The sequence below is a fragment of the Mobula hypostoma genome, chromosome 3 (genome assembly GCF_963921235.1).
Source record: "Mobula hypostoma chromosome 3, sMobHyp1.1, whole genome shotgun sequence".
Taxonomy (NCBI): domain Eukaryota; kingdom Metazoa; phylum Chordata; class Chondrichthyes; order Myliobatiformes; family Myliobatidae; genus Mobula; species Mobula hypostoma.
The window spans coordinates 31,551,384-31,564,362 of NC_086099.1; positions in this window are offsets into that span (position 1 = coordinate 31,551,384).

A 12,979-nucleotide genomic window follows, 5' to 3' on the forward strand; every position below is an offset into this window, starting at 1 on the left:
AGAATCAGAATCAGGTGTATTATCACTGACATTTGTTGTTTGCAGGTCTCTCAGAATCTCCCCCGGTAACTTCCCCATCACTGATGCTATGCTTACAAGCCTGTATTTCCAAGCTTATCCTTACAGTGTTTCTTAAATAAACAACAAACAACATTTTTTAACGTTAGTCATTGTCCAGTAGCTGACCCATAGTTATTTCTGCCAGTAATATATTCCCTGGCTCCCTACAATGCCCTAGGATACAGTTTTTAAAAAAGTTCAAAAGTACATTTATTATCGAAGTATACTATATATAACCTTGAGATTCATCTCCTTATATGCAATCACAAAACAAAGAAATCCTATAGAGTCCATCAAAAAAAAACTGTCAAATACCCAATGTGTAGAAAATAAAACAAATAATGCAGACAATAAACGTAAGCAAATAACATTGCGAACTGAAGTTCACGAAAGGAGTCCACAACCATGAAGCCAGTCATAGCCAGTCCAGGAGCTCCTCAGTTGCAGGCCACAGCCTTAGTTCAGCACAGGAATGAGTAAACTTTGCCAAGCAGCAAGCTATGCACCGGCCCATCCTTTTCCTCCAGCCCTACACCCTGACCTTTCAATCTAGCCTGGCACTTAAATCGGCCGAACAGTGGGTCGTTCTTTGCTCTCGAACACAGGGCCTGTCACTTCTATACACCCATACCTGACCTTAAATTGATCAAACACTCGACTTACCTGTTGCACTTGGGCCCAGGCCACACTGTCTCAACTCTGCCTCGCCTCAGTTCTGCTGCTTCGAATGGACTTCCAAGTCTGCTCCAGCTGTGAGTCATCAGCTCATTCCTGACTCTCGTGCCCGGGTGCCGCCGACTCGTGCTATGCTGCAGTCATTCTGCATCGTCGAGCCCGCCAGGTCATGCGGGTGGTTCAAAGGCTCAGCACCAAAAGGGAAGCTACAGGCTTTTGATTGCAGTGATCATTTTCAAGGAAAAGTGTGAAGAATACGGTAATTAATAGTTGAATAGCACGACATTGCTGCAATTTACCAGCACCATCTTAACCAGCAGCTGGCGTGGCCCCAGGGAGTTATCCACCTTTTTATCCTTCTCCTCTTTATCAGGCAGCATCTCTTATTTTGTAATGTGGAGTTGTTTCAAGACACTACTGTACTCTTCTCTGAATTCTCTAGCTTGTATGACCTTCATGGTAAATAAGGATGAGAAAACTTCACTGTAAAATTGCCCATCTCCTGTGCCTGCACACAGAGTTGACCATATTGATCCTCAAGGAGATATATTCTCTCCCGAGTTTCCATTTTGCTCTTAATATAACCATCAAACCTCCTTTAGTTTATCTGTCAAAGCTATCTAATGTTGCTTTTCCCACTAACTTCTCTCTTAAGTGTATTCCTATGCATGTCCATTATAGACTTAAGGGGAGTTGCTTGATTCCGGTGCTTATACCGGACATATGCCCCTTTTTTACCTGTACAGAGTCTCAATATCAGGGTTCCTTAATCTTGCCAGCCTTGCTCTTCACTGTAACAGATACATGTGCCCTTATCTCTTCCTATCTCACTTTTAAAAAGTCTGTCAGGCTTCAGTCTGTTCTCAGAGGGCAGTGGAGTCCTCCAGGCTCTGACACGCCTCCTCCCCTGATTATTAGCTAATTATTTTTACCTGTGTCTTGTTTTAGTTATCAGTACACCTCTGCCTTGTCTTGTTTCCCTAGTTAAGTTCCATCTGTTTTGTTTGTCTTTGCTCAGTCTTCAGTTTACCTATCCTGTGTGTAGTGATTATTGATTCCTAGCTTGTGTTCTCTACTAACCCATCCACAAGTAAAGATTCTTTGTTCAATTTCATCCTCGTACTTGGGTCCAATTAGCCTAAGACTTTCATTGTAGTCCACTGCTTAAAGATACAGAACTTCACTATAGCAATGCTGAATCAAACTCAGCCTGGCAACCACCCCTTGTTACAAAGTCTCTCACTTGCCAGATTTTCCTTTACTTGTAAGCAACTCCTCCTAATCAATTTTGCAAGCGTCTAATGAAATGAAACAAGGTATATTACTAATTTTTACAAAGAGGAGGTGCTGGTTTTCTTGAAGCACATAAAGGTGGTTAAATGTCTGGGGTTAGGCCAACTGTGTCCTAATACATTGTAGGAAGTCAGGGAAGAAATTGCTTGCAGTTTTATCAACTTTTTTTGCTTTATTCTACCATTTCCTTGTTTATGACTAACTTCCTGTATTTAGATGATTTTATGTCATTTTTTTTTAACATTTCTGGCATTTGTAAGTTTGGCACCTGAATTGAGAAAAGGTGTTTAACTTTCAATCATGATCCTTGTGGCCTGTGCTAGACACCCTCGAGGAAATCATTACCTTAAGGAATTAAAACTGTGCAGGAAAGAAATGCCTGCCTTATCACTAAAAACAGGAGCATTTGCTGTAGACAGTTGGTGTAAGGAAGAAATCTTATGGTTCACACAGGGTTAAGCCTGCAAGGAATTGTCTCCAAGGACGAGGTGATAAGTGTAATAGTTAGCATATAGTCTAAGTATGTTTAATGGCATAATGGGTGATAGATGAATTGCCCAAGGGACTTCTTATTATCTTGGCATCACTTTGGCTCACAATTACTCCAAGAATTGACTCTTCTTGGTTGCCATGGAGACTAACTTTCTGAAAGTGTATTTGAGGAGAATAGGCATCATTCTGGGAGATAAACTATTTCAATTTTATTGGATGAACAGTTGAAAAAACCGTGTTCATATTGTTTTGGATTTGAAGAGCTTATTGCTTTTCCTTTTTGTTGCACTTAATTTCTTTTTTTCATCTTAATCTCTTGTCTGTTTTTGTTTTAGCCCTGGAATGAAATGTGGAACAAAATACTTATTTGAATAAAATGTGCTTAATCATATGCAAGTAGAATAGAATATAATAAGCAGGATTGTGAACATTGAAGTAACTACACCAGTGGTATTTGAACATCAGCATTGTAAAATGTTTATAGATTTGCATAGGAGCATCATCTGGCAAAATTTAAAGTAGACCAAAAATTTAAAGTAGACACTGTCTAGATGCTTAATAGAGTGTTAAACTCTAGGGAATGCCTTGGATAGAAGTAAGCCTTGAAACAGGGTGTGTGTTTGGTGCGGGGAACGGAGAAGAACTCCAATATAAAATATTGGAATTCTATTTCAATACATCAACTGTCTCGACATCAGCACTCCTCCCTCCTCTTCAGACCTTACCCCCTCTGAATGCTTTGCCCACCACTCTTTCCACACCAATACCAATCTTATCATCAAACCCGCAGACAAAGTGGGAGCTGTTGTAGCGTGGCGGACTGACCTCTACCTTGCTGAGGCTAAGCGACAACTCTCATTCATCTCCTCATTCCTATCCCTTGAAGAGGAAAATTGTCTCCAACATCATCACTGACCTCATCAACTCTGGAGAACTCCCATTCGTTGCCACCAAACTCGTAATTCCCTTACCCCACACTGCTTGCTTCTACCTCCTACCCCAGGATTCACAAACCAGACTGTCTAGTTAAGCCCATTGTCTCTGCCTGCTCCTGCCCCACTGAGCTTATATCCCCATATTTCGACTCCATTCTATCCCCCTTGGTTCAGTCCCATCCCACCTACGTCCATGACACTTCTCATGCTCTCAGTCTCCTCACTCACTTTCAATTCCCTAGTCCTAACTGCCTCATTTTCACCATGGATGTCCAGTCCCTATACACTTCAATCCCCCATCAAGACCTTAAAGCTGTCCTCTTCTTTCTCAATAAAAGAACCAACCAGTTCCTCTCCGCCACCACTCTTCATCGTCTGGCAGAACTTCAATTTTTCCATCGACTCCTCCCACTTTCTCCAGAAAATGCTATGCGCTTGTTGGCTACATAGAACAGATCCAGCAGGTTCAGTAACTGAATTTATGATGGAGAAGGCGGATGAGCTACGACCTCAAATGACAACAGCTATAGTACAGGCGGATGAACGCTTGGGAAGAGAAATGGCAACTTCTTCAGTTAGCCCTACGGAAGGCAATAGCAAACCACCGTTGTTAGATCTAAGTTCCCTGGAATCTATTTGCTAAGAAAACTCTGGTCAAACGCACAAGATGTTATGCACAACAAAAGCGTCAAGAGGATCTTCAAGACAATTCTGAAGATGCTTTGCTTGGTGTTAGAGTGAGTTTTTGGGTAGATGATTCATTTACACTTAAAAGACTCTGGCCACCAGTCTTCTGTTTGACAAAATACTGTGGACTGAGTTCACAACAATGCATTTCCTAAAAGCTCTGAATATCGGAATACTAGCCAGACGCTACGGATGGAAGTGTGAAGTTTACAGATAGTTTCGAAGACAGCCTTATCTATACTTTATAAATATTAATTGTCCTCTATGTTAGCACGTAAAATACCAAATAAATGTATTGTGGATTAGACTTGAACTCCTAAAGGCTGTGAGCACCAACGCAGACATGTTGGCGTCAGGAGGAAAGGATGAAATCAGAAGGTGTGATGTTTTGTATGTAGCTTCAAAAGGAAGCATTGTCTATGCATTGTCTATAACTTCATAGATTGTGCTTAGCATATAAATATCGAGCCCACATTGGGTTAGCAGACCTTTCACTGTAAGTGTCTCCGTCCATATGATGCCTGCTGTACCGTGTTGTGCCGAATAAAGAAGCTGCCTTGTATCTACCAGTAACTCTGTCTCTCCGCTGATTTCATCCCCCCCACAACATTCAGCAGGGTTGATTCTGGGCAGCAGGGGATCCCCAACTGTCATCAAGCTACTGCTCATAAAATTCAAGTAACACAAAAGAAAGTTATTGCCACCTGGAATGTAAGAACCCTATATCAAGCAGGAAGATTGAACAATGTGGTAAATGAAATGGAAAGACAAAAGATTAACATCATGGGAATTAGTGAAGTTCGTTGGATAGGTGCTGGAACACGACAGAATAGAAATAAAACACTGATTTATTCTTGCGGAACATCCCATACTAATGGAGTAGGAATTCTTATGGATGAAAACATGGCAAAAAGTGTTTTAGTACATTGGGCAATATCAGAAAGAGTGCTCTTTGTTAGATTCAGAGGACAACCACTTGATTGAGCAATTATACAGGTATATGCACCAACAACAGATGGAACAGGTAAGGATATAGATAACTTCTATGAAGAGTTTGAACAAGCAAATAATGGATGTAAATCTCGAGATATTGTTATTGTCATGGGAGATCTAAATGCTAAGGTAGGACAAGGTGCAGATGGAAATACCATAGGAAAATTTGGACTAGGGAAAGAAATGAAAGAGGTGAGAGATGGGTAGAATGGTGTAAGATGAATAATCAGGTTATTATGAATACTTACTTTAAAAACCATCCAAGACACTTGTGGACCTGGAAGAGTCCAGGTGATAACACTAGAAATCAAATTGACATTATTACTATAAACCAAAGATTTAGAAATTCAGTGACTCAATGCAAAATTTATCCAGGTGCAGACTGTAATAGTGACCAGTAGTATGTCATGTAAAAGTAAAACTTAAAAAACTAAAGAAGCAAAAACCTGAACAATCCCTTGACTACTTGCAATTAATTAAAGAAGAAAACTTAAGACAAAAATTTACAATTGAAGTAAGGAATAGATTTCAAAGTCTAGAAACAGAATCTGTTGAAGATGGTAGCAATCATGTAGAAATGAAATTTAGCTCTCTAAAGGATGCCTTGGTAGAATTAGCAAGTTAGTGGTTCCTAAAAAAGAAAAAAGCACAAAGAATAAATGGATGACAGATGAAATCAAAAATCTAATGGAAGAAAGGAGACTGAAGAAAGCAAATCCTATGGACTACAAGACCTTATATAAAAAAGTTAAAAGCTTATGTCAAAAAGCTAAAGAAGAATGGTTAAACCAGGAATGTGAGCAAATAGAAAGAATCCCTATTACAGATCCAAAAAGGTTACATCAACAAATCAAGAATATCACTGGTAAAAAGCTCCTCTGTTCTTCAGGTGGATGTTTGAAAGCAAAAGACAGTACCATTATCATGGAAAAAGATGAGATTATGAACAGATGGACTGAGTATATTCAGGAATTGTTTGAAGATGATCGAGGCGAAAAACCAGAAATTAAGAGGACCATTGAAGGTCCAAGTATTTTAAAATCTGAAGTTTGTAATGCAATAAATCAGATGAAGAAAGGAAAGGCAGCAGGTCCTGATGAATTACTAATAGAATAAATTATGGCCCTTGAAGATTATGGAATTGAAAAACTTACTGATTTAATCAATGACATTTATGAGACTGGAATAATACCAGAAGAGATGAAAAAAAAATCAGTATTTATCACTCTTCCTAAGAAACCTGGAGCAATAGAATGTGAATTACATAGGACCATAAGTTTAATGAGTCATATCACTAGGATACTTCTAAAAATTTTTGAATACGAGCTAAAAGTAAGATACAAGCTGAAATAGGTAAAAATACAATGTAGTTTTGTGAAAGACAAAGGTACAAGAAACGAGATATTAATGTTAAGGATACTATCAGAATGAGATATTCAAGTGCAAAAAGATTTGTTTGTTTTGTCAACTACAGAAAAGCTTTTGATTAAGTGAAACACAATAAGTTATTTGAAATATTACAGGAAACTCTAGATCTAGATTTGAAAGACCTCCGCCTAATCAGAAATCTGTACTGGGAACAAACTGCTGCTGTAAGAATAGATGGAGAAGTGAGTCAGTTTATGAAAATCAAGAAAGGCGTTAGACAAGGGTGTGTTTTCTCCCAATTTGTTTAATGTGTACAGTGAAACAATATTACAAAAAATAAGAGACATCTTGTGAATCAAATTTGGTGGTGAAAACATCAATAATTTCAGATATGCAGATGACACTGTGTTAATTGCAAGTAGGGAGAAAGAACTAAAAAACTTAATTGATATAGTTGTTGAAGAAAGTGCAAAAATGGGTCGATCTGTTAATCGCAAAAAGACAGAATGTATGGTGATATCCAAAAAGAAGTAGAATCGTATCTGCAGGCTGAGAATAAACGGGGAAGGCATAAAACAAGTACAGAACTTTTGCTACTTAGGAAACTGGGTCACATCAGATGCCCAGGTGAAACATGGGCATCAAAAGAAGAATAGGGATGGCAAAAGACACCTTTACGAGAATGAAGAGTACACTGACCAACACTAAACTAGGCATGACAACTCGCCTCAGTGTACTGAAATGTTACATTTATCCAGTTATGTTATATGGACCAGAATGTTGGACAATATCTAGTAACATGAGGAAACGAATTGAAGCAGCAGAGGTGTGATTTTTGAAGAGGATGCAAAGAATATCTAACGATGATGTCATAAACAGAGCAGGCACAAAGAGAGAAATAATGTATGAGATCTTGAAAAGGTAACGTAACTTCATTGGACATGTGAGTAGGAAAGAGAAGTTAGAATACACGGTAATTATGGGAAAGATTGAAGGGAAGAAAGCAAGAGGAAGACAAAGACAAATGATGATGGAGACAGCAGCCAGAGAACTGGAAATGAATAACAATGAATTAATCCACTTGACTTGAAACAGGAGTGTGTGGGCCCGGGCAGTCAAAGCCCAATCTGGGCATGCAGCTGATGATGATGATGACATAGAACAGTCCATGTTACAAGCCTTCCATGCTAACGCTCCTCAATTTTTCCTTCGCTACATTGATGACTCCTTTGGGCTACTCATGCTGAGCTCATAAATTGCCTGCAACTTCCACCCTGCACTTGGTCCATTTCTGATACTTCCCTCCCCTTCCTTGATCTCTGTCTCTATCTATGGAGACAAATTGTCAACAGACATCTTTTATAAACCTTTATCAATTTCCATGGTTATCTTGACTATAACTCTTCTTACCCTGTCTCCTGTAAAAATGCTATTCCTTTGACTCATTTCCTTTCTCTCCACCACATCTGTTCCCAGGGTGCAGCTTTCCTTTCCAGGACATCTGAGCTGTCCTCCTTCTTCAAAGAGCAGAGTTTTTCTTCCTCCACCAGTGATGCTGTTCTTACCCGCATCTCCTCCATTTCCAGAACAGCTGCATTCACCTCATCTTCTCACCAGCTTTAAAATGATAGAGTTGCTTGTACCCTTCCTTACCACCCCATGATCCTCTGCATTCAACACATCACTCTCTGTAACTTCTGCCATCTCCAAAGTGATCCTACCACCAAGCACGTTTATCTTCCTTCCTCTCTCCCCTTCCCACAGGGATTGCTCCCTCCGTGATTCTCGTATCCATTTGCCCTTCCTCACTGATCTCCCTCCTGGCACTTAACTCTGCAAGTGGCCAAAGTAATATAACGGCCCATTCACCTCCTCCATTCAGGACCTCAAACAGTCCTTCCAGTTGTGGCAACACTTTTCCTTCGATTCTGCTGGCTTCATCAATTGTATCCGGTGATCCTGATGCAACCTCCTCTACACTGAGGTGACCTGATGTAAATTGGGCAATTGCTTGGTGAAGCACCCCTCTCCATCTGCCAAAAGCAGAACTTCACAGTGAAAAACATGTTAATTCTGATTCCCATTCTCTCATTCCAAAACGTTCGTCTATGGTTTTCTCTTGTGTCACAATGAGGCCAACCTCAGGCTGCAGAGCAACACCTCATATTCTGTCTGGGTAGTCTCCAAACTGGTGGCATGAATATCAATTTCTCCTTCCAATATCATTGTTTTCCCTTCCCCTCCCATCCTATTCTATTCCCCACTCTGGCCTCTTTACCTCTTCTCACCTCCCACTGGGTCCCCTCCTCCTTCCCGTTCTCCTATGGGTCCATTCTCCTCTCCTATCAGATTCCTTCCTTTCCAACCCTTTACCTTTCCTACACAGCCGACTTCACCCATCATCTTCTAGCTATCCTCCTTCTCCTCTCCCAACATTCTTCTGGCACCTTCTCCCTTCCTTTCCGTTCATGGAGAAGGATCTCAACCCAAAACATCGACTGTTCATTCATTTCCACAGATGCTGCCTGACCTGCTGAGTTCCTCCAGAATTTTGTGTGTATTGCTTTGGGTTTCCAGCATCTGCAAAATTTCTCATGTTTATTCCCATATAGACTCAGGATTCTTGAAAGCACATCCCTCAGTACTAATCAACAGGCTTCAAAACTTGGGCCTCTGCAATTATATCTTTAGTTTCCTCACTGAGAGACCACAGTCAGTGTGGTTCAGAAATAACACAGGACCACCTCAAAGATGTGTGCTTAGCCCGCTACTCTACTCTCTACACATGACTGTATGGCTTGACACAGCTCAAACGGCTTCTATAAATTCACCAATGACATACCTGTTCTTGGGAGAATCTCAGGTAGTGGCAAAGAGTCATACAAGAGTGAGATAGATCAGCTGGTTGAGTGGTGCTATAACATTAAACTTGCACTCAACATTAGTAAGATCAAGGAATTTATTGTGGACTTTAGGAAGGAGAAATTAGGAGAACATACTGCAGCTCTCATTGAGGGGTTAGCACTGGAAAGAGTGAGAAGCTTCAACTTCCTGAGTGTTTACATCTCTGAAGGTCTATCCTGGGTCCAGCATATTGATGCAATTATGAAGAAGGCACGCCGGTGGCAATATTTCATTATGAGTTTGAGGGGCTTTGGTATGTCACCAAAGGCTCTCGGAAATTTCTGTAGTTGTACCGTGGAGGGCATTCTGACTGGTTGCATCACAGTCTGGCATTGAGGGGCCACTGCACAGGATCAGAAAAAGCTGTAGAGAGTTGTAAATTCTGCCCACTCTGTTATGGGGACTAGCCTCCCCCCCCCCCCCCCATGGAGGATATCTTCAGAAGGCAATGCCTTGAGCAGGTGGCATCCATCATGAAGGACCCTCACCACCAGGAACATGCCCTCTTCTCATTACTACCACCATGGAGGAGATACAGGACACTGGAGATGCACACTCAATGTTTTAGGATCAGCTTCTTCCCTTCCGTCGTCAGATTTCTGACTGATCAATGGATCCATAAACACTACCTTACTATTTGCTCTCTTCTTGCACCAACTACCTTGTTGTAATTTTTATTTATTGCACTGTACTGCCACCTCAAAACAACAAATTTCATGACTGATGTCAATGATGATAGACCTGATACTGATTCTTTATCGAATTCTGGATTCTGGAACTAACTAGGGAACAGATCATTGTGATACCTTGTGCAAAGTCTTTGCAGGAACAGAACAGGAAGTTTTACCTCACTGGTTTGATCTCAGGTTTTATATTCAATATAACTATCACAAAATATCTGTAATTGGAACATCAATTTGTGATAAAATGTTATATGATTTTGCAAAGAAATTGATTTTTGACGAAATGTACTATTCTCTACTGCAGATCCTTGACATTAACTTTGAAAATGGAAGCGTTTATTTATCTGAAAAATAGGTATACTTGTAAAGTTTTTTTAATGTTTAATTTTATATTTTTTAAAATTTTTATTGCGAGATACAGTGTGGAACAGGCCAGTCCAGCGTAATGAGCCATACTTACCCGCAACCCACTTATTTAACCTAACCCAATCACAGGACGATTAAGGATGACCATTTAACCTACCAACTGATACACCTTTGGACTGTGGGAGGAAAATGGAGCACTTAAAGGAAACTCACATGCTCACATGACTTATAAACTTCTTACAGATAGCGTTGAATTTGAACTCTGAACTCCAATGCCCAGAGCTACTGTGGTCCCATATACAAACATAAACAGATTTGGCTAGTATACTGATATCTTCCAAATAAATACTTTATTTTCCATGTTAGAATTTTCAAGAACCTTATCAGGAGTTGTATCGGAGTAATAGTTCAAAATCATAGTCATCAGTATATGTTTTCAGTAGTATTAAACTTACGGCTCTTTTAGAGAAAGAATCTCAACAGAACACTTAAATCTTAAACTTGGTAGCCATAACACAGCACTTAGTAGTTTGAAAGGACAAAAATTATTGTGTCACTTAAAACCATGTGTTATAAATTTGACACAATATAATATTGATAATTAGAAGTGACAATTACAATGAGAGCTAAATTCAATTATCTTAGCAGTGTGCAAGGAAATAGAAGTGATAGTGACACTGTGCAATTGTATTTCAGGCACGCGGGGCTCATCCACCTTGGAGAAGGAAAACTGACTTTAAACCTCCTCTGCCTTGCGGCCGTACACACCCATGGGATGGGCTTCGGGACTAAACCCCCGGGAAGAAATCTGGAGCCGGGATCCCTAAGGCAGTTTGGTGTTGTTTACAACTTCACTCTGGCAACCTCTGTGACGACACTGGTGACAAGCTGTATTAGCACTTGCCCTTCCCTTGGACTACATCAGTGACGTGGAAAGCAGGATCCCACTTCATGGTCAACAGCTGGTTCTTCAAATATTCCCACCCAGGCTTGCGCCCTGGAGGGGACACAGTCCACCAGAGGTGCAAACCCATGATCCCCTGGGATTGACAGCTGCCTACTACTACAGTTGTATTGGGTTTTCTGTAAACACAAGATTACAACCCAGATATTTTTGGAGTTGGGTATCTCAAAGTGACCCCTATTAATCTATCTCAATCTTCCAGTTAAAAATGTTTACGTTATGAGTTGCTTGCAGCACAAGGGAGGCAGAAGCAATAGAGTAGCTGTGAACTTAGGACCAAAAAAATATATAAAACTATATATTAAAAAACTGTTAAATAACTACCTAATCAATAAGTTGTAAGATTTGAAAATGAAACTGTTAGAGTCAAATCAAATATATTAACTGAGGAAATAATTGTAATAAGAACATCAGAAATAGGAGCAGGAGTAGGCTATCCGGCCCATCGAGCCTACCCCGCCATTCAATAAGATCATGGCTGATCTGTCCGTAACTCAGCTCCATCTACCTACCTTTTCCCCATAACCCTTAATTCCCCTACTATGTAAAAATCTATCTAACTGTATCTTAAATATATTTCGTGAAGAAGCCTCAACTGCTTCCCTGGGCAGACAATTCCAGATTCACCACTCTCTGGGAAAAACAGTTTCTCCTCATTTCCGTCCTAAATCTTCTCCCCTGAATCTTGAGGCAATGTCCCCTAGTTGTAGTCTCTAGAATAAGGGGGAAAGAACAAACAATTAAACTGGGAAGAGTAGAAATCTTAAAAGTTTAATTTTAAATATCTCTGCCTGTTTTGCTGAGCCATCACACTTCATTGATTCCCCTTTTGAGCTAGACTGGCTGAGCAACATTCCAGAAACTTAAATCAGATCATTATTATTTCTGTAACCTCCTGAGGCAAATTCATTTGGTAACAAATGCAAAAATTCACCATTTTTTTCATAAAATTTATGGAGGGCACAAAGGACAAGCTGTTGTTTCTGAGAGGCTAATAAGAGGACAATTGAAATTTATAGCCCATCTTTTCTTCCCCACTAGCAACAGAATAATTTGTTCGTCGGTTCTAGTGTTTCCAGTTAACAGTAGTGAAGTTAATTTCCAGTGACAATACTTACAAATTCACACAACATTGAATCATTTATGCCTCTGTTTAATTCTTACTCACTCATTCACTGATTCAGGTGTCAGCGGTGAATCACTTCATGGCGCTCTGGCTTCTGTGTCAGCAAGTCATGGATTCATGTCCAACTCCAGAAAGTCAGGTCCAACAGCGTAGGCAGGTTCATCAATGGAATCAAACATGTTTTCTGTCTTATAATAAAAAGAGGAAATGTTGGAAGCACCCAGCTGGTCACGTAGCATTAGTGAAAGAGAAGCGTAGATAATGATTCAGGTGAAAGGCCCTTTAACAGAATTGGGCATTAGGGAAAACGAATTGGATTTAAGTGGCAAAGATAGTTGGGGAAGGATGGATTGGATAAAGGAACATCTATGATAGGTGAGACTGGGTTTGCCACAGAGATAAGATTTAGATCAAGTTATCTGATTAATAGGTT